Here is an 8231-nt window from a genome sequence, read left to right on the forward strand (position 1 = left end):
TGAATCCTAGGTGCTCTGTGGTAGGTGCATATATATTTAGGATAGTTAGGTCTTCCTGTTGAATTGATCCTTTACCATTATGTAATGGCCTTCTTTGTCTACTTTGATCTTTGATGGTTTAAAGTCTGTTTATCAGAGACTAGGATTGCAACCCCTGCTTTTTGTTCTCCATTTGCTTGGTAAATCTTCCTCCATCCCTTTATTTTGAGCCTATGTATGTCTCTGCATTGAGGTCTCTCCCTGAATACAGCGAACTGATGGAGTCTTGACTCTTTATCAGTTTGCCAATTCTGTGTCTTTTCATTGGAGCATTTAGTCCCATTTTACATTTAAGGTTAAGATTGTTATGTGTGAACTTGATCCTGCCATTATGATATTAACTGGTTATTTTGCTCATTAGTTGATGCAGTTTTCTTCCTAGCCTCGATGGTCTTTTACATTTTGGCATGTTTTTGCAATGGCTGGTACCGGTTGTTCCTTTCCATGTTGAGTGCTTCCTTCAGGGTCTCTCTTGTAAGGCAGGCCTAGTGGTGACAAAATCTCTAAGCATTTGCTTATCTGTAGCAAAGGATTTTATTTCTCCTTTCACTTATGAAACTTAGTTTGGCTGGATATGAAATGCTTTTCTTTAAAATGTTGAATATTGGCCCCACTCTCTTCTGGCAGAGTTTCTGCCGAGAGATCTGCTGTTAGTCTGATGGAGGCTTCCTTGTGGAGTAACCCGACCTTTCTCTCTGGCTGCCCTTAAGATTTTTTCCTTCATTTCAACTTTGGTGAATCTGGCAATTATGTGTCTTGGAGTTGCTCTTCTCGAGGTATCTTTGTGGCGGGTGTTCTCTGTATTTCCCTGGATTTGAATGTTGGCCTGCCCTACTAGGTTGGGGAAGTTCTCCTGGATGATATCTGAGTGTTTTCCAACTTGGTTCATTTTCCCCTCACTCAGGCACCCCAATCCAGACGTAAATTTGGTCTTTTTACATAATCCCATACTTCTTGCAGGCTTTGTTCATTTTCTTTTCTTCTTTTTTCTTTGGTTTCTCTTCTCGCTTCATTTCATTCATTTGATCCTCAATGGCTGATACTCTTTCTTCCAGTTGTTGATGGGTTACTGAAGCTTGTGCATTTGTCACGTATTTCTCGTGTCATGGTTTTCATCTCTTTCATTTCGTTTTATGACCTTCTGCATTAATTACTCTAGCCGTCAATTCTTCCACTTTTTTCCGCGATTTTAGTTTCTTTGCTGGATGCGTAATTCCTCCTTTAGCTCTGAAATTTGGTGATGGACTGAAGCCTTCTTCTCTCATCTCGTCAAGTGATTCTCCGTCCAGCTTTAATCCGTTGCTGGCGATGAGCTGCATCCTTTGCCGGGGAGATGTGCTCTTATTTTTGAATTTCCAGCTTTTCTGCCCTGCTTTCCCCATCTTTGTGGTTTTATCTGCCTCTGGTCTTTGATGATGAAATTTGATGTACTGATGGGGTTTTGGTGTAGGTGTCCTTCCTGTTTGATAGTTTTCCTTCTAACAGTCCAGGACCCTCAGCTGTAGGTCTGTTGGAGATTGCTTGAGGTCCCTCCTGACCTGTTTGCCTGGGTATCAGCAGCAGAGGCTGCAGAAGATAGAATATTTCTGAGGTGGCAGTGTACCTGTCTGATTCTTGCTTTGGAAGCTTCCTCTCAGGGGTGTACTCCACCCTGTGGTGTGAAGGGTGTCAGACGCTGCCTAATTGGGGATGTCTCCCAGTTAGGCTACTCAGGGTCCAGGGACCCACTTGGCTTGAGCAGTCTGTCCGTTCTCAGATCTCAGCCTCCGTGTTGGGAGATCCACTGCTCTCTTCAAAGCTGTCAGACAAGTGGATTTCGTCTGCAGAGGTTTCTGCTGCTTTTGTTGTTGTTGTTGTTGTTGTTGTTGTGTAGCTGTGCCCTGTCCCCAGAGGTGGAGTCTACAGAGACAGGCAGGTTTCATGAGCTGCTGTGAGCTCCACCCAGTTAGACTTCCCAGCAGCTTGTTCCCTGCAAGCCTCCCTTGTGGGCAGCCCCTCCCCAGCCTCGCTGCTGCCTTGCCGGTAGATCACAGACTGCTGTGCTAGCAATGAGGGAGGCTCCGTGGGCGTGGGACCCTCCCGGCCAGGTGTGGGATATGATCTCCTGGTGTGCCTGTTTGCTTAAAGCGCAATATTGGGGTGGGAGTTACCCAATTTTCCAGGTGTTGTGTGTCTCAGTTCCCCTGGCTAGGAAAAGTGATTCCCTTCCCCCTTGCACTTCCCAGGTGAGGCGATGCCTCGCCCTGCTTCAGCTCTCGCTGGTTGGGCTGCAGCAGCTGACCAGCACCGATCGTCCGGCACTCCCCAGTGAGATGAACCCAGTACCTCAGTTGAAAATGCAGAAATCACCGGTCTTCTGTGTCGCTGGCGCTGGGAGTTGGAGACTGGAGCTGTTCCTATTCGGCCATCTTGCTCCGCCCCCTCTCACATATTTGTATTCTACAATGACTGTTTTATAAAAGGGTGGTCAATGAAGTGGTTTGAGGCAATGCTCTGCTTTCTACATGGATGTTAATTGAAAGGAAAACACTACAGTTCAAACTACTCTAAGCAGTATTTTAAATAGACATGAGTCAACCAAAGCATAGTTCTCAAACTCATATTCACTGTTTATTATGGTTACTATAATTTTAGATTAGTAAAATGTGCAATCTTGGACTTACATTTTTAGGTAAAATAAATAATTAATGATACACTGGTGTTCTTTATCTATATATACTCTAAGGATAGAGTATATTTACTCTTTACATTTTTGTTACTGGATTTTCCTTCCAACAGAAGTAAATATACTAAAAAGGAAAGAACACTTCATAAAAAGTTAGAAGACCTGAGTTCTAGTCTTTCTTAATTCACCAGACAACTACATGAACTTAGACAAGTTATTTAGCCTATTCAGACTTTAGTAATTTAATCTAAAAATGATTTTAACTAGATGACCTATGCTGTGCTTTCTGACTTGGAATTTTATGATCCCGACTGAACATTAAGTGGAATATTAAAATACAATACAATCAGTTGAGAGTCACAGTGCAAAAAATTCAGCAAGTAGAGTTCACAATTTCCTGAAATTATTATTGTATTTAAATTTCTTTCTAAGGAAATATTATCATGAACTATGACCAGAATCGTGTCTACTAACTGTCACATATATTTGCTAAAATAAACACTAAACAAATATTAAATGCAATGTTGTATTGAATAATTTGTCTCTCCTCTTCCATTTGACAATATTGTCTTCTATAGCAGTGCATTTATAGCCAAGGACCTTGTGCAATTACTGAATTTCATTTTAAACTTTAGTGTTGCCCACTGCTGTGAGGTACAGTTTGGTATTAAGTTCTAAATCATACGTCTGAATTGGAAAGACATTTGATAGGCTAAAATCATTACACTTTATTCCCTTGTCCAATGATTTCCTGCATTGAATGTTCAAAATGTGTGAATCCTGGCCAACAGGACTTTAAAATATGTTTGTAACATGTTCTTTCCCCAGCGTGTAAATAAATATCAACTTTGAAGGAAACATATCATCTGATTAACATCTGATTAAAATAATAAGAAAAAATTTAGACTTTTAACTATAAAGTAGAACTATAAAAGAATGCATAGAATATCTAGGCACTCTGCTGAAAAAGAGAAAGGGTTTGTGAAGGAGTAAAGACAGGGTGGAAGAATGTCTGGCCTCATTTTTCTATTCAAAATATTTAACTTCCATTGGTGCCAGATGAACAAGTCAAAATCTCTTCCCTTAAAGAATTCAATATATGAGAAATTAGTGGGTGGTCAGGGAAAGTCAGTGAAATTTGAAAGTGTCCTGGTAAACATGGCAAAAGAGTGCAGAAAGGATTCCAAGAGAACAGAGAGGATGAAAATCTAACTCTGCCTTGAAATAACTCACAGAGAATGAGATGCCATTGATGCACCATAATGAACAGGTTGAAATCACTCAGTCAATGATGGCAGAAAAGCCATTTCAGGTAGAAGGTCACTAAACACACACACAAAAATAAGAGAAATGATGTGTAGTAGAGAAAAAAGCAATAAGAAACAAAAGTGAAGAGATAAATATGGCCAAGATCATACTAAGTCTGATATATTGTATTATGGTGAGACATTTGTGTTAGAAACCACAAATAACGGGTGCCATTGGAAATTTTAAAAATCTAGAGTGCAAAAATATTATATAATAATTATTGTGTTAATTTGCTGAAGCTACCATGACAAAGTACTACAAACTGTGTGGATTAAACAACAGAAATTTGTTGTCTTACAGTTCTGGAGGCTAGAAATATGAGATCAATGTATTGGCAGGGTTAATTTATAAAGGGTGTGAGAAAAAAAATATGTTTTATGCCTTTCTCCTAGTTTCTAGTGTTTACCTATAAATCTTTGGTGTTCCTTGGCTGCAGATGTGTCACCCCCATCTCTGCCTTCATGCTCACATAGTGTTTTCCCTGTGTGCATGTATGTGTCCATTTTCCCCATTTTGTAAGGATACCAGTCATAATGAATTAGGGACTTGCCCTACTCCAATCTTAATTAATTAGATCTGCAGTGACCCTATTTCCAAATATGTTCACATTCTGAGGTACTAGGGGTTAGGACTTCAACATATGATTTTTGAAGAGACACAATTTAATTCAGAACAATTGAATTTAAGTAAACATTTTCATTTTATCCTGGTAATATTGTTGCAGCTGACATATTGGAAACAAAGCTGCTATCAGGGAGACCAGCAAGGAATCTCTTGTCATAATCTAAGAAAGAAAAACATGTTGGCTGGAACTACAGTAGTAGCCATAGAGAGAACAAATTTTAGAGAATTTAAGATGTGGCAACTGACAGAATATATTGAGTAATTTTACATAGGATTTTATGGCAAAAAAGAAGCTGAAATGACTGAGTTTCTGGAAAACTGAACAGGTTGTACAATTATTAATAGAAAAAGAAATGGTGTAGAAGAAAGTTTGAACAAAGATCGTGTGCTTAGCTTTAACATACCTGTGAGACATCCCAGTCAACATGGTAAATGGACCATAAAACATGAATCAAAAACTCAGGTTAGAGATTGTACATTTGGATCTCAGGAAAATCAACATGGTAAGTGACACTGTGAGCAATAAAAAGAAGTAAAGGAAAGAAGAATTATGGAAATAGTAATATTTAAGAGTTGGTTAAAAAAAATAAAACCCATAATAACTCAGAATAAGTAAAGACAGAAGTAACAGATAATGGGATTCTAGAAATCAAGGAAGGATAGTATTAATAAAAAGAAGGAAAACGTGGTCAATAGTGTCAACTGTAACAGAGTTCTAATAACAAAATTATCCTTTGGAAATCATTGGTGACTTTAGCATGGGCAATTTGGTGAAGTATAGTAAAGATGCGTTACATGTGCATCACACTTACTTGAATTCAGCTATTTGCTCTCTGCCAAAACAATAATAATAATAATAACAATAATTTAAATAGTGTGGACAATTCTGTCTGACATTTCAATCAATGAGAATATGTATATGTTTCCAGTAATAAATATCAGGAGAGACAAGGCTTTGCTGATATCCCAATCAGTTTTGGTTTTATATTGGTTCTAAAAATTGAGAATCTTGCCATGCTATGTAATTCTTGTGTTATAAGATATTTTTATACTTTTATACATAATGGCCCCTCACCTCCAAGAATACATCACCTATATATCAGATGTTCAGCTAAAACAAGACAAAATGAGCCATCCTTTCAACTTTGTGAGAAAAACGATGAGATAGATTTATAGAGAGACAGAAGAATCTTCTTATTACAGGTTTGTAGTAAATTTGACTCTGACATCTTTACCTTCTGTGTTGACTTTAGAACCTAATCTCTATATATAACTCCGTTTTATCTACAAATGGTAGTATTTATCAAATGGTGGCATCAGAGGAGACACAAACAAAATGAAAGAGAAAATGTGATAAAACAAGTAAAATGATTAGTTTGTATATATCAATTTGGTTGGTTGATTAATTTATTAAAACTACTGTGCTTTTGACTATGATTGACAATGTTACTTACATAAGTGAAGTGTTGTTATCAGCAAATGTATTCATCTTTAGAAAACCTAGAAGACTTTATTGTGTTAGCATCATGGCTATACCGTCCAGTATTCTGATGTCAGTACCCCAACACCAGAAGTTGTATAATGATACAGAGTACTCCTCATTGCCACACCCATCCAGAGTCTTAGAACTAGAAAACCAAATAATAATTGAAAATAGATTTATTTCTTTCTCCGAAATTAAAAGCACGTGAGACTTAATCACTCTGGAATAGCTTAATTCCTAACTAAGAACATGGACCAATAATCTCAGAGGAGTCCTTTACGTCCTTGTTATTCTTCTGAGGTGTTAGAATTTTCTAAAAAGAATAAACAAAATGACTACTGAATGTTCACGAGTAGAATATATGACAATGTTGAAAGAGTGCTTTAAATTTATTTCCTTAGAAGTGATGGTTGATGACAATGGGACAAGAAATAGAGGTCATATTATGGACTTTGTACTTGTTATGAAATAACGAGTAAAGAGTAGAATGAATAGCTAATTCTGAGTATGGAAAGATGTTCTAGTAGTGTGCCTATGGGGTTAATTGGGGTGAGATAAGCTAAATATATTAAAAACATGAGTAGCAAGGGAAAACATTTGTTGATGACAAACTAGCCTAACAGAGCAAAGGAAAAAAATACCCAAGGATTATAAAATTTATCATTGATCAACACAATAACAGCCAATTTCAACACAGACAAGGGCCAGGGGAAAATAATCGCAAAACTAAAATCTTATTTTTAAAAGTTTATATATGCCAATAGTTTTTTAATGTGCTGAAACCTTTCAGAACAAACATTTATACTTTTGTGTGGTCAATTCAATAAAAGCACCTAGTCTATTAAGAAGGCTAACAAGAGGACTGGATGAAATATTTGTTTATAAAACAAGTGTTAAAGAAGCTATAGTAGGCTTTGGTGATACGCCAATAAAGTATTTGTTGATTCCTACTTTAAGAAAAAATGTACAGAAAATATTTCACTGATTCACAGAATTTATACATTTAATGATTGCTCCTATCACTCTTTTTCTTATTTCTGAGAAGACAGCTACATCAAGAAAGGATCAGGGAAGAAATAGAGAATAACAGGTTAACAATGAAGTTTCTCAGAGAAAGGTTTATACGAAGGAAGAAGAAGAAATTATGGAAAGGAGTATTATGTTTTCATTTTTCCTTGGTAATACCACCTTTTTTTTAAGTTCGAGATGCACTGAAGGAGTGAATGCAAACACATGCTTACACATACAGCAACATTCTTACTCCCATTCTTCATGCTTGTGAAAAATGACTACTCTCTCTATATATATATATCTCTATATATTAGCATAGAAATGTAACATGTTTTATATATTGAATTTAATATTGCATTCCCCCAGTAAGGTTCTTAAAAACACTTTAATGTTTCTGTATGGTAACGTAAGTGTAGTCACATTAAAAGAGATAAGAAAGACCATAAATAGTTTTGTCATAGTTAACTTCAGCGCTTTCAAATTAATCATAGAAATAATTTTGTTTTCAGAGTTCTTTGGAGTTTGAAGTTGGGACTCTCAAGTTGTGATAGCTAAAATGTGTGTAGTTTTTATGTTGGGTCCTCTATATATGTTAATTTGTTTAATCTTCACAACAATCTTATGAAGTGGGTGCTTATAATCATCCCCATTATACAGACTGAAAAATTAAGTAGAAGAGAAGTAAAGTAACTCAGCCAGAATCATCCAGGATGTATCCATGTTGGGATTTGATCACAACATGGATATGGCACCATAGTCTATGGTTACACTATATCAGTATAACCAAAATGCCATATTATTTACCTTGATATAAACACACATGCACCTATATAATGAAAACCATGAAATAGATCAGTGGAAGCTCTTTTTTCTATATTTCCTCTCAATAATTTCTGACCAACCTTCATGTGTAATAGAATTAATCTTATGTCCCCTAATAAAAATGAATTCTTAGTTGGTCAAGTATTTTAAAGAACTACCAGTTTGGTTAATAAAATAAGACAGTATAGAAAGGAAGGAAAATAATGGGGACACAAAAAAGAAAGAAAGAGAAAGAAAGAGAGAAAGAAAGAAAGAAAGAAAGAAAGAGAGAAAGAAAGA

Source organism: Papio anubis, chromosome 5, assembly GCF_008728515.1.
Source record: "Papio anubis isolate 15944 chromosome 5, Panubis1.0, whole genome shotgun sequence".
Classification (NCBI taxonomy): domain Eukaryota; kingdom Metazoa; phylum Chordata; class Mammalia; order Primates; family Cercopithecidae; genus Papio; species Papio anubis.